Raw genomic sequence first — 26,649 nt, 5'->3', positions numbered from 1 at the left:
TTTCTCGAGTTTTTTATTTTTAATTCACTTGCACTTCTTGGTGGGTTTAGTTACTGTCTGTCTTTGGGGGAAAATGTTACTCAGCTGCTCAACACATGAAATTCAAGCTTATAAAGAGACAACCTTAAATATTTTACATGTTTGGGCTTCAAGGTACAAACGAATAAAGGGCACATTTTCAACTAACGTGATAAGAAGCAGGATGTGCATTCATTTTCTGTTGACGTGTAGCAGAGTATTGTGTTTTGCATCCATGTTTTGTTACAGTGTGTTCAGGAACTGCACAACTATTTCTCAGAGTCAAAAAATAGTTTATTTGTGAAGACTGTGGCCACTGGAAGCTGGTTTACACCCTGTGTTGTTGTTGGTGTTTGTTCTTTCTGCGTTTCTGCTCAAATCTGTATAAAATGAAGATGCAGTCAAAACAAGCTGAGTCTAAAGGAGCAGACTTAGTCACAAAAAAAGGAGTAGCCATTTGATTGCCTCTTTGCTGGACTAAAATCCTAAAACTCCTGTGGGAAAAGAAAAGCCTAATGAGTGGAAGTGGAAGGATTCCATCAGTTTTACTGATGGGCAGATAACAAAGTTGACTTTGAAGAGATGTTAGTGAATTCCCTGCTTAAGGTCCAAGGGTTCTCGTTTACGAGGCCTGCAGCGCAGTCGCGTGACAGGTAAGAAAGGGATTGGTTGGCATTTATGTTTGCAGAGTTAACATTTACCAAATTGTATCTGATGTTCTGCATCACTTGTTTTTGTCATGTGGAATAGGAAATGCTGGCCGTAGTTACCACCGTAGGTAAATCCTGTAAACTTTTTTCTTTTGATGGTTCTTTAATATTTCTTAGTCTAGTCAAGGTCTGAATTTCTATATAAATCCAATATATTCCAATATAATTGGTATCTTCTCTTTTTTTTTTTTTTTTTGTAAAATGGCAATGACTCATCTCTTTTGAATGGCTGATTGCTGATTTAGTCCCTGTTTTCAGCTGTGGTGTCACCCGAGTACTGAGATAAATCAACTATTTTCAGTGTTTGTGCCACATAAACACACACCAGGTACAGTTGAAACAGGAATACTGCACATGGTAAGACTTTTCCCTTTCCAGCTTGAAGATGGGTGTTAACAGAATGATAATGAGCTATTCTTAGCTAATTGTGTTATAAGGAAGCAGAATGCTTTCCAGCTACAGCAGTGGATCTACAAATCCTTCCAATGTTACTCGTTTAGTGTGAGGGATTTTTGTCTTGAGGGGAGGAAACAACCCTCTTGTCATGAGGCAAGTTTAAGAGGGAAAGGATCCAGAGATGTTAGAAATTCTGCCCTAATTTATCCAGGCTTTTGTGCTGTCACTGTGATAAGCACAAACTGGAGAAAAAAGTTTCCAAAAATGGCTTGACACGTGTAGATATTCTGTGAACTCCATTCCAGGAGCTGATATAAATGTAATGGAAGGTGAGATCATGTCACTTACAAAGAGGCTTTTACAAATCATCACCATTTCCTGCGTAAGTATTGCCCTGAGAGTTTTTTCATGTTACAGTTCATGATTTTAATGCTTTTTTCACTTGGTCTGAGATCTTTTGGGGATTTACACGCTTCTTCCTGTACTTGGATGCTGTTTGCCTCAGGCTTTGAAGGAATTCCAGTGGGTTTCCTGGTGTAAGGTAATTCAGGTTTGACTGCAGGGTTGCAGGGAAATGTGCAGTTCCTTGTTGCTGGAAGGATCAGTAGAGTGTGATGAAACCTTGGTCTATCAGAAACCTGGAAGAATGCTTCAGTAGTTCTTGCTCTGGACATTGGGCCTTATGCAGAAACCAAAGAGGAAGTTATCTGTTAATAGTATTGAATTTTGCACTGGGAATTGGAAAAATTAAATAATTTGCTGGATTTTTAGCTTTAGGAACTTCACCTGATGGTAAGATTTCCAAATTGTGGAAATGGTTGTTAAAACTTTAAATTCAGCAGCTGGAAAGCAGTAATGTGACTCAATCAATGAAATTTTTAAGTACTGCTCTTTATGAGTTCATTTACCTCGTAATTAAGTAATGATAAGCAAAGTAAGAGAAGTTTTTTAATAAAAATGGGAAATTAATAAATTCCACCATTGATTTAATTAAATCAGTAATGTGCCAGTGGTTTCTCTGGAGTCTAATCAATAGTGAGTAAAAGTGTGAACAATTGCTGCCAGTGCTCCAACGGTGCACATCAGCTGGGGGTTCCCTGTGAATTTTGTTTCTCCACGTATGGCTGTACTGACCTTAGTTTTGCATGTAAAGCTACATATGAAGTGCCGTGGGTATGAATGAATGGGAATATTCTTTCTTACCATGGAGGGTTTAAACATCTTGGTCCTATCCGTCTTTCTTTAGAGCCAAGGAGTGATGCTGAGCTCTCAGATCTTTGTAGTGTTTGTCTACTTTAAAAATCTCCACTCTGAAATTCTAGTATCTCATGTCATTTCTGATGTATATAAGAGCAGTTTCCTTCCATTTTACATGGATGGAGTCAGAGTCTGGGTGCACTTCTGTAATGTTGGATGCTGCTGGTAAATGTTTTACTGCATTCTAAAGCCTTTTCCTGAGGGTTTTAGAAGAAAATAACAATTCATGGCAACATGAATGAATGTTCCAAAATATCAACCACTAGAACTAATGGTTAAACATTCCTATATTAAAGCTGTTAACAAATTCATGTGATAAAATTGTTCTGCTTTCTTATGTGAAAGAGATCCTTCCAGTCACAGGCACCTCAACAAGAAGTAAAAGGATTTTTCTTTTTTAAAATAATGTCATAATATTGTATTATGCTTCCATTTCACCTGCAAGCACTGGGATCAGTCACATCAGTCTTGCTTTGTAAAGCATATGGGAAAGGACTGAACACCAGGAACTTTGTGCAGGTCAGACTTTAAAAACCACAAAACTGTTTGTGTTTGTAAATCCTCAGGGACTTTGGTATTCTTGCAGGGATCCTCTGAACAGCATAAGATATTTTAAATCCCACAAATAGGAGAGCGTGATTTGGTTGCGGGGCAGACCCTAAAAGCTGGTGGCAATTCTGCCACTGCTTCTGGGCTGCCTGCGCATAGTGCTTCAGTGGAACTGTAATGCCCTCAGAAGTCAAATACATTTTTGCATTAAGCGCAAAAATGATTCTTAATCAATTTTTGCATTCTTAGGGACAAGAGCTTTGCTGGACAAGTGCTGTTTTACATTCCTTTCTCACTTCTGAAGTACCCTGCCTTACCGAGTGAAGTTGCCAGAGAAGGAAAAATAAAGTCCTTCCCTCCTCTCAACTGCCTAAAGAGGCAATCATACAGTCCTAAAAATAACCAAGGAATCTGAAACTGAAGTCTTGGTGAAATTCAGGCCCTCCCTCAGTGGGAGTTTTGCCATGAATTTCAATGATTTCAGGGCTTTGTCTGATGTGTTGGCCAACTGCTGAAGTTGAGTTGTTCCTGGGAGGTTGTGCCAGCAGCCTCTTATTCTCTTTCCCAGAATAACCACTTTGATAAGGTATTTACCACTTACAAATATGGAATAGGTCCTGTAGTGAGCACTTCACCTTACAGAGGAGCTGTCATTTAAAAACAGTGAATGCTTTCCTGAAACTTTTGGTGGGGTTATTTTTAGTTGGTTGGTTAAGATTGATGATGACCCTCTAAGAAAAAAACAAATTTAAACATTCCACCAAGGAACAACTGCACTCTCTGAAGTAATGAATGTTCAGTGATTCTTATTTACCATCTAATTACTAACATTATAAGTGGTAAGTGCATATATTCAATTAATTTTTAACAAACGCAATTTCTAGAAGATACTTCAGCCTTGAAATAGATGGGGTTATGCTTGCTTAAGTCCAAGCAGAGCTGAATGTGTATCCTCTAGCTGAACTTGTCCCATGGTCACGAGGCCAATTAACAGAATTATCACAGGACCCCTTGAGGCTACAGCAGAGGAGATTTCCCTTTTGGAAACAAAGGCCGAATGTCCTGATTCATTTGCTTTGGTAAAACCTATTCAAGCTGAAATTTATGTGGATACTTAACATGCCTTGCAAGATCGGGGCTTTAGCATAGACTTTGCTGTTTAGGTTTATTCTTTTCCAAAATCATTCTTTTTACAGCAGTTCGCTCTCTAAATGATGAAGAGATGCTTCTGTCCTATTCCCTTCCATCTGCTCCCTCCACCCCCAAATTATTGTTTTGCAGCCAAAATTGTGAGGCACTATGTGTGACGATGATGAAACCACTGCCCTTGTATGTGACAATGGTTCTGGGCTTTGCAAAGCTGGGTTTGCAGGAGATGATGCTCCAAGAGCTGTATTTCCATCCATCGTTGGACGTCCTCGACATCAGGTCAGCTGGTACCAAAATGGAAGTGCTGTCTGGTTTGGGTGGTTGTTTTGGGTTGGTTTTGGGTTTTTGGGGGTTTTTTTTAGACTTTAGACATGGCAGTGAGAAAGCATAAGACTTATTCAGGTAAAACTCCCATCAGTCTTTGTAGGAGTTTAGCTTGTTAAGAACTGGAGGATTGAGTTGCATGTCTTTATTACTGTGAGGTAAACGTCTTCATCCTTTGGAAAAGGTGTTCTTCAGCCATAAAATGTTGACTATAGAAGAACATGAGTGTTCTAGTGATATGAAGGTGTCTTATGAGGAAAAAAAAAGGCAACTTGTTGGATTAATATTTGCTGTGTAAATAGAAAGCAAAAAAATAGGCAGAACACTGCTAACACGAGAAACCAAATGAATAGCCATAAGTTGCTTTTCTTGTTCCATTAAGCAGCAGTATGGCCCAATAAACTTCCAAAAAAGGTCTCTATCGCATCACTTTATCAACTCAAACAGGACTGGAAAGGATAAATGTGACTTTTCTTGACCTTGAGAAGGGCCTTTCTGCTTTACTACTTTTCTAACAGTTCCTTTATAAATAGAAGATGCAGGCTTTTGTTCATTTTACTAATTTCCGAGTCAGATTTTAATTTTCTTGGCTGTTAAAACCCTCCCTGAAGTTCTCTGTATTCTCTTTCTGAGCTATATAAGCCTGGTTTGTAAGGCATAAAATACTAAACATCTTCAGGAATGCATTTTGAACACCTCTATGAATTGTTGAAGTTAAATATCAGTTGCTGAAAATGTCCATTCTTCAACCTCTCAAATTGTTCATTGTCCTTTGACATGTAATTTTGCATGGTTAAGCAGCTCAGCAGCAGTGTTAATGAATCCATGGAATTAATGTATCCATGAGAAAAATATTTTTATGCTAGTATATTAAATATTTTTATGTTAGTATGTTAGATTATTTGGGGCAATCATGATAGGCTTCCTAATGCAAACATGTCAACCTTAGTAAAACTATTATTTAACGAGTTTTCTTTTAGAAAATCTGTTTCTGTTTTATATAAATTAATGCTTTTTTTTTCAAAATGTGTATTTTTCAAAACCATTTCACTTCCAGCAAGGGGCAATCTCACTGTTTCAAGGCAGTAGTGGAACTGCCTAGACACAAAGGCAACCAAATATATAAAGTACATCTAGGGAGACTGTATCTTTTTCACCTATAATTCCTTCCCTTTATTCCGATGTGCAATGACAAAGGACCCATCCCTTGTGGAGAACCGTGAGTTTGCTGCAGCCTGCCTTGGCTGGGCCCCTGCATGGGCATTAATTACACCAAGTGTGAGATACCTACCTTCCGCCCGCCCACCCGGCCGCCACCTTGCTCTTCCTCATGGGTTTAAAGAGGGTGTTAGTAGGTGGTTACTGATAAATTCACATTTTAGTTCCTTGCACACTTTGGGGGTACGTTCTGGAACAGCACTAGCAGGTACAGTATTTCTTTCACGTGAAGTTTGAACTTAAGAATGATGTTCTGCCTCTAATGTGCGTGATACACTGCACTGATATTAGAATAATATACTTTGCAGGGTGTTATGGTTGGAATGGGTCAAAAAGACAGTTATGTAGGGGATGAAGCACAAAGTAAAAGAGGGATCCTGACGCTGAAGTATCCTATGAGCATGGAATCATCACTAACTGGGATGACATGGAAAAGGTGGGTGTTTATTTTTAATGTAATTTTGTTGAGGCATCATCTCATCCAAGACGTACAATTTGCTATTTAACATTCTTGCGAACCAAAGGGAAATCCTTGAAGAATCTGTCATCGCAGTATGGGTAAATGGATAGCACATTGTGCTAGCACAGGAGTTGCTGAGGTCTTGGCACTTCTAGAGTTACTTTTAAAGCATAAATGCTTATTACTCATCAGATTTGACAGTATGTTATAAAAGTATTTTATGCTTTATACATACTCTTTTTGGTCTTGAAGTTCATACTGAGGCAGGAAGTTTGATAATGGTTGGTAAAAGTAAAAAAAAAAAAGGTTGTGATTCATCAGAGATCAGTCAGAACTATTAAAGATATGTTACTGAAGTTGGGAACAGAAACTGTGGGGTGGAGTTTCATGTAGGCAAGTCCTTAGTACCTGCCCACATGAACAAGATGATGGGTGATGCCCACATCTTATTGCATGTGACAATCTCATATTGCATGTGACATTCTCACGGTCAGTTAAAGAGGAAAAGACAGATTGGGGCTTCCTATCCCTATACCAATTCTTTGAGAGTGGGATTTTATTTTTTCTCCTGAAGCATGTTTTTCTGTTGCTAGTTGCACTTAGCTTTTAAAGTCTGGATGGTGAGGAGGTGTCTTTATTCCCAATCAAGCCTGACTTCCTTGGCACGTGGTCAGTGCAATGACCTCTGTGAAATGCCTGCTTAAGGATGCCCCAGACCAGGCGCAGGCGATGAGGTGTGCTCGTGGCAGTCGCTGGAGAGGCAGGAGGAGTCCTAAGGGCACTCTCACTCTGCTAAATATCTCTGATGTCCTGGACTCCAGGAAGTATCTGAGTCTGTATGTGAAAATATTGTACCACTTCTTTAAAGACAGGGTTGCAATTCAGTTCCTTGTCATCTCCAGGTGGAATGATGTGGAAAGGAAACTCCAGAAGCAAATGCTTCTATTAATATTTTCCTGTGGAAAATACTGCTGAAAGGAAGACATGGGACTGGTGGTGGTCTGTACTCACACTTGCTGAGAAGAGGTGTATACACCTGTAATACATGTATCTAAAGTCAGTTATTGTGGCATATTCATGAACCCAAATTGATAAGCACAGGCTGTTCCAGATGAACAGACCAAAGCTGATACAGGAGCAATGGGAGTTCCTCAGTTCATATTAGGAAATAAATTGCCCACCTACTCCTCTAGATGGAAGCATAGCATTTGCATTTCATTATTGCACTGCTTGCTGGGAGGACACCTTGCTCTGTGCAGAGTAGAAAGTCTACCTCATACATCCCATTATGCTGTTCTTCCTGATAATCTTCTTGCTGTCTGCATTCAGCAAGAAATTGTATTTCCCTGTAGGAAAAAAAAAAATTAAAATAAAATTGGAGGTCACTGTTTTATGTCTGGTCTTGCATCTGGAAATTGTCCTGTGTGTCACACATACTGGTATGTGTTCTTTCTCTGTATAATGCTGGATGCTAGAGCAGACTGTCTAAAATCTCGTTACCAAAAGGAATTAGAGAAGATAAAAAAGGTGGCATGTGCTTTACTGTACTGTAATATTATGGCTAGATTGATTCTTTTTTAGGATATAATGTGGTGGAGGCTTCAGGCAGTGCAGTAACTCAAATAACAGTCAGATACTATACGGGTTCTTGTAGGCCGAACTTTTTTTCTCTTTGTTACTTAAATGGATGAAGGAATTACCGGTGAAAGTGGGTTCCTAGCCCAAATTTACCACCTTCTGACGGACAGCTTGCAACATGCAGAGGTGCCCCAACACTGAGTTGTGCTTGGACATCTTGCTGAGCCCAGGAGCAGAGTGGGACAGAAAGTGGAGGCTGCTTTCAAGTGAAGGAGCAGTGAGCAACAAATAGAAAAAAGAAGCAGGAGAGAAAGGCAGCGGTAGGGAAGAGACAAGCAACAGCATTGCTAACTGTTGTGATTATTGCAAATAAGAAAAAAAGTTTTGGTTTGCTTTGTTTTTTTGAATATATGGGCTTCTCTGATTCAGTCATGTATCTCAACTTCCCCTGAAGCTCTGTAACACACACATGTGCACACACTCTTCTGGCTGAGAGAAGATCTGAAATGCAATTCTAAAGTTTTGATGCTGAGGGAGTATCTTTCGTATATGGATATATATTTTTCCTCCCCAAGACTTTTTAAACCAGTTGCATGATTTTGATTCAAACCACAAATTTCTTTCTAAAGCTTGGAAATAATACTACTAAAAGCATCATAATATAGAAGAAACAAAGAGAATTACTGGGTAACATGCCAAAAATGGCACAAAGGCATAATAGTGCAGTGCCTTCCCCCCCCCGCTACATTACAAAAAGAGGGGGGTCACCAAAAGATTAGACTGAGTGTGCACGTGTGTGAGAGAAAGTGAGAGCGAGGATGCCGCAGGACGCACAGACACTCGTGTGAATGGAGGGAGGAGAACAAGTAGGCGATGAAATGAAGCATTCTTCTACCCTGTGCTTCAGTTCTCAATATTCAAATTGGGACTGCTTTGTTTTCCACTGGATAATAATACAGGGCATTGTACAGCACTGTTAATTTGTTCACAGCAACTGACCTGACAATGTATGGGAGGGAAAACGTTAGGATGGAGTGTTTTCTGGCTCTGGTGACTATGTAAATGTTTAATTTGAGTGTTGGGATAATTCTTCCTCACTAATTTCTCTTTGCTATTGTGCTTGCTGCTTACATTAAATTCTCATGACCTAGAAATCCAACACTGAACTATTTTTGTTTCTTGTAGAATACCATTATCCGTTAACATTATGGTTATCATTAGGTCAGATCTAATGGGCTGTACAGTGCCTAATTGTGCCTGGTTTTGATGAAAAACCTGCGAACTGCCTGAAGTTTAGGCAGGGTCCTGCTTTGAGGCCAGGATTGTTCCTCACTGCTGAAATCACCAGCACTTTGTTAATTCTGTAAGCACTGAGGTTTCCTTCTCTTCCCTTAGTTCTTTTCAGTTGGAAATGGTAGTCTTTTTCTTCTTGGAGCTACTTTGTATATTTTTTTAAACTTTTATATGATTACTTTCTGTTTTACTCAACCTCTCCATGTATTTGTATTCTAAACCTTCATACGGAAGATGGCCTGGCATCCCAAGCCCCAGTTCTGGAAACATCTGTTTTTTTAATTTTTTTTTTTTTTTTTTTTGTTAGGGGACTGAGATGGAATTGAAATTTATAATTTTTAGGGCTGATAATTTGCTTAATGAGTAATTCTAGCTCTGGACAGCTGTTGACTTTGTAGATGCTTCAAATTTAGAGAAGATCTTTTTTCCTATTAAGTTCATTTTGGAGTGTAAAAATACTTGTTTCTAGGTTATTAATCAGATAAACTCACCCATAAAACTATCCTGATGTTTTGTGCTCAGAATAAGCTTGGGTCATGCAAAGCTAAGCTAAAAAGAGAAGGGGGGAAAAAAAAAGTATGGGTAGGAAAGAATTAAATGATAAGTATTTCATTATGTTGCTGAACAGTCTGTCTTTGAGTTGGCATCAAGAAAAAAATCCCTTCAGTTCCTCACAGCTGTAGTCCTCAGACAATCAAATCCAGCATCGTTTGATGCAGGTAGAACCTTCCAACATGAAAAACATACTGCAGGACTTTACAGACTGACTAAGAAATTTAGTTACTCTATAGTAAATGAGAGTTTGATTCAGGATTTACTGCATGAAATATCTGTGGCATAAAGGGCCTTTTGCTTCTGTGGAAATAATTAGATTCCTGAAGACCATCTGGGCAGTGACTTGCAGCTGGATCAGTCTCCAGGCAGTCTGAAGTGGAGAAGTCTTTCCAGGTCCATCAGTTCAGTGCTTGGCTCAGCTCCTGTATGGGAGCACTGGGGGTGGGAACTAAGGGCCCCTGTTCAGAGAGGATGATCTATGCTCTGTTTAGGGAATCCTAACTGGAAGGACTCCATTTTGTAGGTTACATTTTTGCTACAGTAGAAACCCAATGGTTTTGATTCTAGAATAGAGTTGAAATTGGCAGATTCACTCTTGCATGCTTTCCATCTATTTTAATATGTCTGTAAAAAAAAATAAATCGCTCAGACTGTATTTGAAAAGCTTTCTGTGTAGTTCTGTGGACAGAAGAAACAATTTTCAAAACACTTTCCTAAAGTGATTTTAAATTTTTAGATTTGGCATCATTCTTTCTACAACGAACTCCGGGTTGCGCCAGAGGAACACCCCGTCTTGCTGACCGAGGCCCCCTTGAATCCTAAGGCCAACCGTGAAAAAATGACTCAGGTAATTGTCTGAATGTTGTGCTGCAGATTGTTTCTATATGGAAGCAGTTAAAAGTATAAATAGTCCTGAGTATTCAACTTGCTTCTTAATCTGGGAGATAACCCCTTTGGGTTAGTGTGGGTTAGCATGCTGGCTAAGCCATGGTGAGAGAGCAAAAGTTTCTGCTGCTCACACAAGTTCTCTGGATGGCCCTAAAATGTTTCGTACTTGTGTGTGGCAGTGAGATATATGGAACTAGTCTCTTAAAAGCTTGAAGTAATTTTCTTTGTTCACAAGACTCTGTGTGCTCAGTTCTGGAAGTGGGGAAGCTGGATGCTAAGGTGGCTTCTGATGCTGAGTTTTGGTGTGTAGATAATGATGGCCTGGGATTTGTGTGATTTTTTTTTTTTATTTTTTTTTTTTTGGCTAGAGTTATGAGTCATTCATGTATTTAAGTCTGATGTTTGCAACTCTGTAACGTGGGTCATGTACCAGCAGAATCACACTTCTGTGTGAGTTTTGAATCGGTGACGTCTTTCAAGTGCCTACCTCTGGCTACCAAGATTGCTCAGCTTGTAGTAGCCAACTCTTCAGCTTGTACTGTACCAGCTTCTGCTTTCTACCCTGAAGACTGTCACTTTATCAACACTTTTGCATCAGAGAAAATGCAAGTTATCATATCAGAATTGCATGGGGTTTTTTGGAAGATTTAAATAAAGATGTTTGAAGGACATCATGCATTTGAAGCTCCAAACTGGAGCACCTCTTCAGGGATCAGGGAAAAAGTGTTCAAAAACTGGAATGTTTGTGCTACCTTGGGAAAGTGAGTTGTCTGAAACATTCAAATTTAGATGATGCTTTGCTAAACATTTCTGCCTGTGACATACCCAGTCTGATTTAGCAAACTCAGATCAGAAACAGAAGTTGAACTCTGAAGTGTGTTAAAGCAGCCTTCTGACCAAAAGTCTGCATTATAAATTTAGCCAGTGATGTAAGCAGAGGTAAGTGTGATTTAAATACAGATATAGGTATAAAATCACCTGGGAAAATTAGATGTGGCTCTGCACTTCCCTTTGTGCCCACTTTTGGCATATATTTAATAGGAAGATTATGCATCAATTTAGCAAGAGTGTAAATAAACTAATTAAGTAGTGGGCTTGACAGCATGCATTACTGGGAGATAATACACCTGGGAGATAATAAACAATAAGAAAAGCCTAGTTTATAACAACCAGGAGGTGTGGTTCCTACAGTAGACATGTCTAAGACTGTTTCTCTGTCATTATACTGTAATGATAAATCCTGTTTTCAAGATTGTTTGAAGGCTTATTGTTTATTACTGATTGCATTAAATTCATTCCATTAATTAACTATGAAATATCAGTAATTTGTGTATTCTTTAATGGAAAGCGTACTTTTCATTAAAAGTAGACTTCATTGGCAAAGGTAGTAGCTTATGAAATCAAAAGTTTCAGTTTATCCCCCTGATGTCAGTGGCTCTGATGGGTACAGTGGTGACGGTTGGGTCACTATCCCTGGAGGTATTTACAAGACGTGTCGATGTGGTGCTTAGGGACATGGTTTAGTGGTGGACTTAGCAGTGTTAGGTTTATGATTGGACTCAATGATTTTGAGGATGTTTTCCAACATAAATGATTCTATGAAACGTGGGCACAGTGGCACCACTAGTGATGGGGTAGCCCTGCCTAGGGCAGGTGGCATTGCTTTAAGAAAGGATACAGCATGTTGTCCAGAGTGTGTTAGTTCACTGTGTGCCCTTAATGGTTTTTCTTTGCAGAGCTCCAGTGGAAGTCCAGCTGGAAACAAATGCTGTTCCATCTGCTCAGATAAAATTGCAATGTATCTGAGACAGGAGATGGAAAGAGCTGGAGCTTGTTAGGGTGGAGGAGGTGTGGGATGAGACAAGAGAATGTGGCTAAGGTCACCATAAAGAGAAAAGATAAACTGTTGTTTGCTGGGAGGGCAGAATGAGATGTAATGGGTTTAAACTAGACTAAGTAAGATTTTAGCTAGTCATCAGTAAAACCTTGATCATAGTAAGTATACTGTATCACTAGATTTGTTTGCTGGAGGAATCTGTGGATGCTCCAGCAGAGGAATTTCTGAGACAGAACCAAAGCTGTGTCAGGAATGTCTGATTCTTCCTTGAGATGGGAATGCAGAGATTATTCTGTGTGGCTTCTTCCATCTGTGTCTTCTATAAATTTTTTTTTATGTGTGTGTCTATGTGTGTATATGTGTATATATAGATAAAAATATATAAATAAAAACATTACTTTGCTGCAGTGTTGCAGTCCTGCCATCAGGGTGAAAAAGTTATCCCAAGGTGACATCTTCAATTAGTATTGCCAGTAAAATCTCACCTAGTCTGATGTTAATAGAAAGATATCTACTGACTTCAGTGATTTATTTATTTATTTTTTTTAAATTAGATCCTAAAAAAAACATAGCATGCTATTCACAGAAGAACCATGGTTCAGGAGGAGACTCAAGAGTAGTAACTGGCAATACTAATTTAAAAAAATTTAAAAAATTTGCTGTCTCTTCAGATACTCTTAAGTGTAGATCCTAAAGGTTTTCAAATTCTTAATTCCAGATTATGTTTGAGACGTTCAATGTGCCAGCCATGTATGTAGCAATTCAGGCAGTGCTGTCTCTGTACGCATCTGGAAGAACAACGGGTGAGTCTTTCTGGGAGTTGTATTTCCACCTGGCCCTCCCCCACGGAGGTGTTTGCATACACGCACATTCACAGGCGTATTTTGGTTATGATGCAGCAGCTGTGCGTTAACAGGAACTGATAGCCATATGGGCACTGAGTACTTCCCACCATGCTGTGCAAGTACCTCTCTTGTTTTCAACTTCACGACAGGTATGGGTGTAGATTTATGACTTTCTGCTTCAAAAGCTCAAGTGACTATGGCTCAACTTCTTCTGCACTTGGGCCACAACAACCCCCAGCAGCGCTACAGGCCTGGGGAGGAGTGGCTGGAGAGCTGCCAGTCAGAGAGGGACCTGGGGGGGTTGATTGCCAGCCGGCTGAACAGGAGCCAGCAGTGTGCCCAGGTGGCCAAGAAGGCCACTGGTATCCTGGCTTGTATCAGCAACAGCGTGGCCAGCAGGGACAGGGAAGGGATCTTACCCCTGTACTCGGCACTGGTGAGGCCGCCCCTCGATGACTGGGTTCAGTTTTGGGCCCCTCACTCCAAAAAGGCCATGGAATGGCTCGAGCGTGTCCAGAGAAGGGCAACGGAGCTGGTGCAGGGTCTGGAGCACAGGTCTGATGGGGAGCGGCTGAGGGAACTGGGGGGGTTTAGTCTGGAGAAGAGGAGGCTGAGGGGAGACCTCATGGCCCTCTACAACTCCCTGAAAGGAGGGTGCAGAGAGGGGTGGGGATGAGTCTCTTGAACCAAGGAACAAGCGACAGGACAAGGGCAGGGTCAGACTGGCTCTTAGGAAGTATTTCTTTGCAGAAGGGGTTGTTGGGCATTGGAATGGGCTGCCCAGGGCAGGGGTGGAGTCCCCATCCCTGGAGGGGTTGAAGAGTGGGGTTGACCCAGCGCTGAGGGATCTGGTGGAGTTGAGAACGGTCAGGGTGAGGTTCATGGTTGGACTGGATGATCTTCAAGGGCTTTTCCAATCTAGATGATTCTGGGATTCTGTGTAACTACATGAACAGGTGAAAGATGATACAGTTTGATACTGCCCTTAATTGCACAGCATAGAGAAGAGGCCGTAGTTCCAAACAATGGGTTTGGAACAATCTTAGTTCCTTATTACTCTAGACCTACCTCTATTGTTAAGCAACATTCCCAGTAGAAAAACAAACACCCAGCCATTCAGTAGCTAAATGAAAATATTTCATTTAAATGTTGAATTTCAATCACCTAATGATGTCTGCTGTTAAGCGATCATTAGAATTAGCATGGAAGTCTCTTCTTATTGCCATTTAGAGTCTGATCAAGCATTGAGACAATAAATTACTTCTTAGCAACTGTGAGTCTTCATATACTTTGAAAAAATTAAAATACCATCTGTCTTCATAGCCTGATGCCACAATAAAAATTTGTATAAAAAGATCGCCAGCTTACAGGAATTACAATTGTCATAAATACTTGTTTTATGTTTAAAATTCAACTATTTGTATTCATGTTTGGTATCAGAAATGCTTTATTCATTTTGAGTGGAAAAAATATACTTCATTACCTATCTAAGAATAAAAGTAACATGGCTGTGCACAGATAAACTGTCGTTATATTTTCCCCAATAGGGTGGTTTATGTTAATGGCAGATTCGGATTTTTAATTTTATAGGTAGATTTTTATTTACAGTTTGTACATTATATCAGATCTGTAAAGTACTTGGGGTTGTGTGAAATGAAAGCCTCTGCGTCCATTTTAAGGTTGTTATTGCTAGCATCCGTTCAGCAAGAAAGATGCAATCAAATTGCTGAATGTTATGTGTCCTTTTTTGTCAAATGCAGTTGCTGCTTAGTTTGTGCTAACAATTTTTTCTCACATGAGCAGCTCTTTAGTTATAGGAATGACAGAAGCAATTGCCATGTGAGCAGCTTTATTTGTTGTTTCATGTTTCAGGTGAGAATATGGAGTATGTGGAGAATGGGTATCAGTCGGAAATAACCAGCTTCTCCTTTTCTTTCACTTTCCAGGAATAGTTTTGGATTCCGGGGATGGTGTCACACACAATGTGCCTATCTATGAGGGCTATGCCTTGCCTCATGCCATCATGAGACTTGATCTGGCAGGCAGAGACCTGACTGACTATCTCATGAAAATTCTCACAGAGAGAGGCTACTCTTTTGTCACCACGGGTAATGAGCTGTGCTCTGGATGCACTTTGCATACGTTTGCTCTGTTAGTTGTCTTAGGCTGCAGGAAGCGTGTGCCTGGCGAGATGCATCAAAATCGCTATCACTAGGTTGGCCAGGGAAAACCAGTTCATATTGGCTAACAGGATTCTCCTGACTTTGGCTTTTGGCATATATGTTGAGCATCAAGCACAAGGATGCCACCTCATTAGGAAATCCTAAGTCAACTGGCAAATTTAATGGGTTGTTGTGTTTGATGATAACTCTTCCACAGACAGAGGAACAAAGTTAGTAGCTGGCGATGGATGAACCTCTGGAGTCAAGGTTTTGTGACATAAACATGTAAACATTAATCTTTACAGTATTCTGTAGTACAGTATATCTTCTATGTGCTGATGAGGGAAATTTGGTAATGTAAAAGGAAAGTAATGCTGAGACAACAGAGAGATCAGAATCCAATGATCTGTACAACCATCATGAACTCAGAGAAATACGCATGAGAAAATCTGTGGCCTCGCTGTCATACTGTATGTTGATTAAAACCTTCTTGGCTGTCCGCAGCGGAACGGGAGATTGTGAGAGACATCAAGGAGAAGCTTTGTTACGTGGCTTTGGATTTTGAAAATGAAATGGCAACTGCTGCTTCCTCCTCCTCTCTTGAAAAGAGCTATGAGCTTCCTGATGGACAAGTCATCACCATTGGAAATGAACGGTTCCGATGCCCGGAAACTCTCTTCCAGCCATCCTTCATAGGTGGGACAGGACTTTTCTTTCTAGGGACTTGACAGAGAATGAAAAGAAGAATTTCTTAGAAAGTATAGACAACCTTCAGCTGTAGGAACTGAGGTGTTTATTCTTAAATGACCTTAGAAACAGGCAGCTTCTATTGACTTAATCAGCTCTTTAGAAGCTATGAACACTGCTGCTACAGCTGCTGGACAAAAAGACGCCTGTCGGTTTAGAAACACCTGAATCCTGAGATGATTTGCAACCTCTTATAAATGCAGTAGAGTTTCGAAGGATAGAATGCTGTCAGAAGATCATGCTTTTTATCTTGACTGCTTATGTGTTTTTTTAATTTAGATGTTGCTTCTGTTTTTATTATTATATTAATCTGTAATTTAATCATACAAAATCAAATTGTACACTATTTTCCAGTAGTTTTATCTGTAGTGTTAAAATTCCCATGTTATCCAGTGGATGACTGACACTTTATGTGGTAACTCATACTGCCCTCACAAATTTCCTACTTTCTACTTAAATCCCACTCTTGAGGACTGAGCAAAATGGCTGCAGGCAGTTTGGCATGATTTCCATTAAACTAAATGGTGAAGCTAGCTACGTTTTTATGTAGAAAGGAAACTATTCAAGCATTAATATAGCTCCAAGTTCTGTATTTGAACATCAGCAGGAGTGATTTTCAAATATTCTGTATTTGAACATCAGCAGGAGAAATTCTCTTTAGTAGCTAGAGGGATTTGGCTGCCAGAAGCGTATCAGGAATCAGAGTTGGTGCTCAACAATAGTCAGTATCAGAAACAAAGCGACAGAAATCAGGATTTCCTGGATCACAGATCTTTGTCAAAATGTGTGTGTTAAGTCTAGTACTTAAAGTTCAAACTGTGTTCCCAGGGCTATGTCTGGTCTGTTCCTTTTCTTTACCAAAAAATAGTACCATAAGTTAACTTCACTGTACTGGCATTCAAATTAAACCAACACCTCAAAAGCAAGGCAGCTCACTGAAATGCCAGGTGGGCTTCTATGTCTAGCTAACAGCATCATAAAGCATTGTAAAAATGGCAAACTATTGCAGTAATACCTCATTTAAAATTTTTCCTTAAATAACATTAATTTTTTTTTTTTACTTGAGGAAGTGAAAAACCCAGTATGAAATCATAATGGGGATCTTTCTTCCTCCCCAAAGTGCATTTTGCTTGTGTAATTACTGTGCTGAGATGACAGAGAAGGTGAGGAGTATGTCCTGTCTTTCTCCTGCTTCTCCTAAGCATCACATAGCTTTTTTTTTTTTCCTGGAGTTTTCTTAAGGGAGACAGCTTGGACTAGCGAGCCTTCCTTTCATTTTAACAGTAAGAAAAAGAAGGGGACAAAGAGAAATAATATGTTGAAATTTCTTTCCACTCAGGGATGGAGTCTGCAGGTATCCACGAAACCACTTACAACAGTATTATGAAATGTGATATCGACATCCGTAAGGATCTCTACGCTAATAACGTCCTCTCTGGAGGAACCACGATGTATCCTGGGATTGGCGATCGCATGCAGAAAGAGATTACAGCTTTGGCTCCAAGTACTATGAAGATTAAGGTAATTTTGAACACCTGCACTTAAAAACTTTTGTTGGAAAGTTAGATCTTATAAACAAATGAAAATGTCCACAAGAGAATGTCCAGGTCTTGCATGCCAAGTCCTGATGTTAGGAGAGCCTCAGACAGCCTGCTTAATTAATACCTCTCTTCCTCCTGCCAGCCAAAGCAGAGTTAAAAGAGGGATTTGAGGGGTACTGGAAGAAAAATGGTTGCTGAAGCCATGTGAGGTGATGAGGTCATTTTGAGAAAATGTGAAACAACAGTTAAGCAAGAGAGTCCTGTGGGATTCCCAGTGAAACAGAGCTATGAGGGCGAAAAAGGCTGCTTGAAAGACACCACAGAAAAACAAGAGAGGTAGGGATGAACCTGGAGAAGATGGAGCTGTAAATACTAAAGGGGACATGAACAACTTGAGAAGATACCAGGAATAGTATAGTCTTTAAGGCTTAGCTATCACTGAAAGTCATCAGTGAAAAAGGTGAAGGAATAAATCCAAAATCCAAGCAGCTTGCAAAGTCTGCAGCTTGTTAGCTATTTGAAAGGACCCTCTTGGCTTGGACTGAAGACAGTGCGTGGTGAAACAGGCCCTTTTTATGAAGCGTCAGAGGGCATGCTGAACGGGCATGACACAGAGCGGGGCAGCAATGGAAACAGGAGCACGCAGAAGCAGGGGTGCAGCCGGGGTGTTTTTTTACAGTTCAGTGGCTAAGGGGGGGTCTTCTAGCTCTACATCTAGTGCTTAGCTAGATACACAGGGCCAGTGTATCTCAATTGGTTTTTTTACATAAAAGAATTTCTTTATCCTTAAAAAAAATGTTCAGACCATTCTGTGTAGTGTTGTCCCAGTGGTCTTTATTTACAACAAAATTACGTTAATGTTTCAAAACTTTAATTTTCTTTAATCTACATTTATAATTTTTTGATAGGGTGTTATGGGCCATCTGCAGCTATCTCACAGGTGGCCATAATTGCTCTTAGTAACACTATAGCTTCTCTGTTGGTTTGAGGTAGAAGATGAAATATGACAGCCTCTCTACCTCTTAGGTGCTTTACTTCATTGGAGTTGTGCTCCTGTGATGAAAAAACTTTCACTTAGTTATTTCATCCAAAGAAACGTTTACTGTGTTATCTGCTTGTCACTCTATTTACAACAGATTGCACTTCTCTTCTAGATGATTGCACCACCAGAACGTAAATACTCCGTCTGGATTGGGGGTTCAATATTGGCATCTCTGTCCACTTTTCAGCAAATGTGGATCAGTAAAGATGAATATGAGGAAGCTGGTCCCTCTATTGTCCATCGCAAGTGCTTTTGAATACCTCCATCACGTACTGTCAGTGATAAGTAGTGCTGTTTCTCTACACATCACCTGCCCTCATTCATCTCTGACAATGGTTTGGCTTTCTTCCACATGTTAAAAAACCACACTGGATGGATGTCATACGAATTAGCAAATTACTTCTAATTTTTGATGCTAAAATGAGACTAACATTTCCAAGATTAAGAGCAGTAGTTGTACTATACATTTTTATAGACCTCCCTTCCCCCTGTGCTTGTAAGCATTGTGCTGCCACTGGGGAGGTGACACCCAGTGCTACTCTGTGTTAGCCTCTGCTCATGGATAGTAAGTCTGGAGTATGCACGTAAGTGATTCTTTCAAACTCAAACATAATGCATGATTTAGGTACCAGAGAGGGCTTCTTTTATGCAGTTAAGTGGTACACAGGGTTCTTCTAAGGGGGGGTTATTTTACTGAGGATAAACACATTTATGTGCACATAGGCAGCAGTCCTTTCCATAGAGCCTGTATGAATGACTTTCCTTGGCATCCCACAATTGTTTGTCTCCCTGTGACCACCGCTCCCCATCAGTAAGGAGCTTCAACAAGCTACAGTGCTTCTGAACTTAAATGTATTGGATGTATTACTGCTTTCTTCATCTCTCTTCCTAAGCAGTTAACTGATGTTTCATTTGCTTTTGCTATATATGTGCCATGCTAAGCTAAGCTAATGATTACAGAGTAAATAATAACCTTTTGAATATGTCATTGAAATACTCTGGGTTTAATGGATCAATAAAAGTGTAATTACCCATGTATGGCTGCTGTGGCTTACATTAATTTCATAGTGAGTAGTTTATCTGTTAAAGATAAAATAATAATTACTAATTTATGTTTTAACTTTATTATGAAAAAGGTTTCATTCCCTCTGAGTTTTCTAGCTAAGCAATTTTTAAATGAAAACAGAACTGTTTCACAGTTTCTATTTAAAAAAAATTAAAAAAAAAAATCTTCTTGGATGCCAAATTTTCATAATGTTCTGTATGAAGCTTAGAGTCAGCTATGAAGATTTTACTGTTTCAGATCCAGGCAAGTGTGTTCTAGATGATTCTGGGTGCCGTAGATGTTGAATTGATGTGATGTCAGGCTTGAAGTGCATTTCATGATTTAAATCAAACCTGTCAAGTTCTTGCCAGTAAACACAATCTTCTTTCTAAAGATGGCGAAAAGATATGAATTGGATTTATGGACTTCTGAAAGTGCATCTAGGAGATGTTTTAAAGAATCTTCTTACTACTGTGAGTTCCAACTCAGGGTGATCTCACTTCCTTATCCAAATGGTCTCTTAATGGTAAAAGCTGAAAAACCTGTAAGGGAAGGATTTTTCAAAGGTTGTCTGTAGCTGGCACTACCTAATAAGCATGAGATTGATCTTACCTTCATTCCCACGTTTGGACAGCAGTCAGCTCTAATTGCCAGTATCCATGTCTTCTCAAGCAAATGTAAATCATTGCAGATTTCTCAGCCTCTGAATGAATTTTACTTTAGGTTTATTATCTTGGTCTCAGCTTATATGATTGCTTGCTGCTTAAGTTGATAATAAATCACCTTACATACAGGAATAGCATTGTTACCTGGCCTTATTGCCTGCCTAAGAAACATGACTTACTTTTTAATCTTGACCTCTTGTATGTGTGATGTTCAAGAGCATAAACCTAGGTACTTGAATCTCTGGAACTGAGTTACATTTGCAATCCCCTGTAGTATCAAAGCAAAATTCCATTCAGTTTTCCAATAATCTACTTGTCCTTGTTTCGATATTAAAAATGAAGGATCTTTAGATTTTCAGGTTTTTTTGTTTTACTATAGCCTTTCAGTATATGCTTACAGCTTGTTAATCAGGAAAAAAAAAAAAAGAAGGAAATGTTTAGAAGTATTTTTTTTCTAAGTGGCAAGTGAGGTACACATTTACAGCATTTGCATATATAACCGAAAGAGTTCTTTGGGCTTTTCTTTTCCCTCCCTTCCCCAGGTCTCCTCCTCTCACTCCCCACAACAAAATTCTCTTCAGTCCTTGGTTGGCATCTCTACCTCCTGGCACAGCTGGGGCTGAGACATGAACTCTCAATGGTTAGAATATGAATCCTCATCCTGCAGCTGACTCCTTTTTTCAGTGTGGAAGAGCATGATTATGCTCTGAATACCTCCCTAACAATCTGCATGTGGAATCTTATTCAAAATTAACACGCATTTTGAAAATAGAATTAATTATGTGCTAACAGCAAATACAGATAAAAATAAGTAAAATAATTAAGCTGTTTGTGTGATTTGGCAGACCTCTGCTTCTCTGAGAGGAAATTGCCTTCACCACCATGCAAGTTCTGCTTTTCTAGATGTTGTTGTGCAGAACACTACAGTGGTTGGAACCGAGAGTAGGGAATACCCATAGCCAAGAAAATAGGTCATGGTTTTCTCCACAAACTCACCTGGTGTTCCCAACTACTCCTTGGTTACCATTTCACATTAAGATTATCTTTAAACCTATGGAGGTGTTAGCATTTATACTCTGTCATACCTGTGCATGCCTTACTCTGTAATCTGATGTGGAAAATGAATATGGCTGATGATAAGTATCCTAAATTTGAAAGAGCTTCTATAGATCATATCTGTGTAATGTCAACAGTGCCACTGGTGTCAAACAGTCATCTCGTTCTGGAGAAATGGTTTTGCGTTTCAGTTTTCTAATTGAGCAGGTTTTGCGTGCTTAATATTCACTCAGGTTTTCTTCCCTACAGCCATACAGGCTATAAATATCTCTTTAAAAACCAACCAAACCAAATTTCTCTCAACTTTAGACACCTCCCCACCAAACTAATGTATTCTGAGGTTCATGATAAATCATGGCTTTATACCATATCATATCAAGTAGACCTCATGGGCAGAGGTAGTCCAGAAATTTTTATCTTAAAAGCAGGTGAACTCAATAAAGGTAATTTTCTACAATTAGATTTTTAGATAAGAGCTATATGTATTTTTAATAGATTTTATTGCTTCAGTAAATAACATCAGCTTGTGGATGAGATGCTCCAAAGTTAGAACACTTCTCAGAAATGTAAGACAGCAAATCAAAGGCTACAAATAACTCTTGGTATGGCTGTGGGCAATCTACTTTATTCAGTCCATGATGGTGATTTAATCACATTTTTCAAAAGAGCTGGTAGACTATTACCAGGTGAATTTGTGTCACTATTTTACTTCAAGGTAAGTGTGTCAAGATTGTCTCACTAGAAGTTACCTTAAATCATTAAAATATTTGTGTCTTTGGAGCGGAAAGTAAGCGTTATTGGTATAATAACCAATTGGTATATGCCAAGGTGAAAGGAAATTCAACAGCTTGCTCCGAATGGGCCAAGAGTATGTCATATCCTCACTACGTCCAAATGGATCGATGCAAAGGAAGCGTGTCACATTGGTCAGAGTTTGTGGCTGCCTTAGAAATAGCATCTTACAACAGAAATACTAAGGGTAATGACTGTTCTTTGCCAGTTTTTTCTAGTTATGAACATGTGAAGTGCATTGAGAGTGTGCCTTTTCCTGCTGGCCAAAGCTGTGTGGTGGGGAGCATAAGGTAAAGGGCAGGGGCCTACTCCTGTTCCCAAAGGAGAATCCTCAGCTACATTTGGGTGGTTTGGGTGCAGAGTCGTCTCCAACTTCAACAGTGAGTTGTGTTCAGTCGCGGATGCTGTGTCTTTGTTTTTTGAAGGTACGATCTTTTTCAGTAAATTTGCAAGGTAAAATTCTTAACATTCTCAACATATGTTTTGGTTAATGCCACACCCTTTTATTTGATCTTTACTAATACAATCTTGTATCTTTTCAAAATATGCTCCCTAAAAGTACATTTTCCTAGCCCATGTCTTTGATTATTTTACCTCCTTCCTTTAGCCAAGAAATGTATATCTTCATGTTCAAAACTCTTTCATAGCTTTAATCTGTTTCCTCTTTTCCCCTATCAAATGGTTGATTTATGCTTCTGATCAGCTTCTCTCTCAAATCAAGCATGCTCTTGCTTTTTTTTCTTCATGGAGCAGCTCCCTATAAACATCTTCACAACTTCTGTCCTTCTAAATTCTTCTATAAAACTTTATAAGGCCTTGATGCCTCTGAATCCTAACCAGAATTAGAAGATCAGATGGTTTTCTATCAAATGTTGCCCTGCCTTTTGCCACCCCAATGTTATCCTTTTTCTTAGATTAAAGAGTTCTCGTGAACAGGAACCAATTTTTGGTTTTTGTCTTTGTACAGCACCTTTTGTAATCAGGTTTATGGCCTCAGCTGGGCAACATAGGTGTATCAGAGTTGCTGTGTGCTTCTGGGCTGTCCTTTCTGTGCTCCTTAACCTTGTTCAAGTGGCCTGATTCTTTCACCTGCTCAATTTCTTTTACAACTAATAGCAGAGAAAAGCTCTGGGTATGTGAAGCATTGTGTTTGAATACGGTTCTTAAAAGTAAGGGTGCTCTGAAGTAAGAATAAGAGTATTTTTCAGACTGATGTTGTAGTAGATCTATATGTTGTCCTTGCATAGCATACGAGGTTCATCTCAGAATCTTGCTGCTTTTGGGCTGTTCAAGAAGCTGTCTCTTGTGTACTTCAAAATTTTCGAGTTTTTTCTGAACTTCACAGTTGCTTCATTTTAATTTAGTAATAACTGTATGATAATAAGCTTTCATTAACATTTTCAGAATTGCTTTCCTGGAAACATGTTAAATAATGTGTCACTTCAAAGGAACCCCTTCTCCCGTATTCCCTTTAACAAAGAAAACTTGGTTACTATCATTTAAATGTTATTTCTTCTAAAGGGATGAAAATCTATCCACTGCAAGAGTAAGCAGATACCCCCCCTCACACATTTTCCCAATGGGAAATACCTTCTTTTCATAGCCATAACTTGTAGGGGAAAATATTCATTCAGATGAAGGTTACCGACTTACATACATACAAACTAGCATAGCTGTAGTTGCTTCTGTGGATGTAATTTGTTAAATCCACTGAATATTTTGCATCTAATTTATAAATGTGAATGCTATTTTACAAGTGATTTCTGAGACTTCTGTCTCCTGTAGCAGGACCTTTCAATTCTGCATTTCACATCAGCGATGCTTTCCTGTTAAATGATACAGGATCCGAGGTGAAACACTTGTCATCAGTTATGTCACAGATCTTGATGTTCACTCGTAAGATACAAGCCACATTCTGAAGGTTTCTTCTGGGGGCTTTTCCCTCCATTTTTGCTTCAAAGTTAGATGTTGCGTCTTTGGTGAAATAGTATTTTCTTGGAACCATAACCTAGGAAACTAGTGAACTTGGTATTAGGGCTTTGCTGACCCCCTAAGAATGTCTAAACTCTTAAGAGTTCAGAGTCAGAAGCACTTTTTTTAAAAAAACCAAGAAATTCCATTTTAAAAAGCAGTAGCATTTGGGAAAGACAAAATATGCAACGTCCAAATTTCAAGGTAAATACAAGGGAAATGGAAAATCCTGAAACTAGTTGTTAACCTTTGGTCAAAATGATTATTCCTAATTTTAATGGGGGATGGTGGGTTTCAAAAAGCAGATGACATCTGCTATACAGAATAGGGAGGGAAGAGAGAAAAATGTATAGTATTGAAAGCAAATCAACTTTGTAGAAAGTTTCTTGATATCACTGGGGGCGCCATACTTGGGCTGAACTGACACTTTTTTCTGTCCAAAAAGCTTTTAATGAAAGAGGAAAAGGACCGGCTGATCTTTTACTGCAAAGGTTAATAACAGAAAATACTGATGAGCATTTTATGTAAGAAGCAAAGCCTGCAGTTCTCATTACCTGGGCTTCCCAATTGTGCATGCACATCCAATGAGAGAAGTGGAAAATACTTTTCACCCATTTAAAGGGTTATAGTGGACAGTGTCCACATTTCTGTTTCCATTCCCAGTGCACTTTTCTTGTTAATAGAAATATAAAAGACCACTGAGGTCATCCAGGCTGTCTTCCAGCCCAGACACTGACGGCGAAGAGACATGTGTCTGATTACAATGAATGTTAAGGTGAGGACAAGATTTCGGTCCCAATTCATTGATTAGCAATTGCTGTAACTCATCATCTGTTTTGCTTCCATCAGTTTTAAGTAAAGGTCTTGGGTTTTGTTGCAAATCTACAGCTAGAAAATGTGAAGAGAGGTGCTGAGTCATTGACTGTAGTAAGCATGACAGCAGGGCCAAGTCTTCGTCGCATCATGGGACCAGTTTGCAAAGTGTTGTATACTGAAATCCACCCGAATTACACATTGGTCTTTAACTGGGGATTTCAGAAAACAGCAGTCCATGAGAAAGAAGACAAGAATCATAATGCAGCAACAGCAAGCAATGAAAATTGCAAGCTTTGACATGAATTAAATTTGCGAAGCGGAAGCCATGCCCAACAACATGACAAGCTAATACGGAGGAGAATGAGATTAATGGGTTGAAATATCTCTTTCCTGTTTAAGGTTAACCTTGGGCAAGAATGAGTTTGTTGGTGTAAGGTCTTGTTGAATTTTAATATGGAAATGTCTCCTGGCATGTATTCCAAACACCCTACAAATAGTGATATTGATCTGACCTTCAGTTAATGTGAGAAGCCCTCTGCAAAAATCGGATCTGGGTTTGAATGGCAAATAGCTTTAATGTTCTGAGGAGAGTGGATCATTTACACGTATCCGTTTGAGACTATAAATCACTAGGATTATGGCTTTTTTTTCTTATTATCATTTTAATGCAGGCTTGATTTCCCTGGAGCAAAGGACCAAAAGTGTGGTGTATCATTAAAAAAATCACAGAAAAGATATCAGTAGGTACAGACAATAAATAATGCATTTTGTACAAAAGGAAATTATTTGAAATCCATTCCTGCTCTCTGTTGCCACATTTTTCAGGTGTCTGTTGCCTTTTTGGCACTGGGCTAGAATGAACACTGCCCATCTTCAGCCTTTACACAGTCTGTGGGTATCTCTCTCCTTTTAGTTCGCACAGAGCTAATGGCCAGCCTGTGCCTCCCTTTCTCCTTGATGCAGTGTCCCATATCCCATCCTGCAGTAAGGGATCACAAAGCATTTGCACTCATAACTCATTGCTACCAAACCTACATAGCAAGCTGAGTGGTCTTGATAAAGCAATATGGTTTTTAGTAAAAAAAAAAAAAAGCGAGGGGGCCCAATAGACAGTTTGTAATTTTGTTTGCTTGTGACAATAATAAAATTTTAACAAGGAGGTCTACATACCTTCCTGTCTTACTCATTCTTGAAGTCTTTATATCATATTTATATTATCAGAGTATCATCACAGTCTCAATTCTCGCACAGTTTCGTAAGCACAGTGACAGCTGGGAGTGTTTTTGTGGCTGTCCACCTGTATTTTAGGGAATACCTTAACTCAGGTGGGCATCAGTCCACTTTTCTTACAGATTTTTTTTTTTTAGAACAGTCTTTTTCCATCTAGGATGTTAGCAAATAACCTTTCTTTTAGCCATGAAGCAATATATCGTTTCACTGAAGCTGATGCTGATATTGAGCAGTTTTCTATAGAACTATTTATGATCGGGGTATGAATTTTGCAGGTTTACTCTCTTAATTGATTTTCCATCTGGCCCAGAGAAAATTACGTTCTTACTTCAAAGCCTCTAATTAAACCAGAGAAGAATTTCAGCCAGTCATAGCCTCCACTGATCTGTAAAATACCCGAGCTGAAAGGCAACTGGATCAACTTGACCAACTGGACCCCATGATTTAACAATACTACTCATAGAGCTGGTGGCGATGCAGCTGTGTTAAACCTGCTCCCAAGCCA

The 26,649-nt window shown here is 39.3% G+C and overlaps 1 pseudogene; it reads left to right on the top strand.

Annotated features, from left to right (window-relative positions):
• Positions 1-1,150: 1,150 nt before the first annotated feature.
• On the top strand, positions 1,151-19,605 carry LOC141930854 (actin, alpha skeletal muscle B-like; annotated as a pseudogene).
• The last annotated feature ends 7,044 nt before the right edge of the window (positions 19,606-26,649 follow it).

This window comes from Strix aluco, chromosome 16, assembly GCF_031877795.1.
Source record: "Strix aluco isolate bStrAlu1 chromosome 16, bStrAlu1.hap1, whole genome shotgun sequence".
Lineage (NCBI taxonomy): Eukaryota > Metazoa > Chordata > Aves > Strigiformes > Strigidae > Strix > Strix aluco.
Note: the sequence above shows the minus strand (reverse complement) of the source record. Positions and strands in the feature narration are given on the sequence as shown.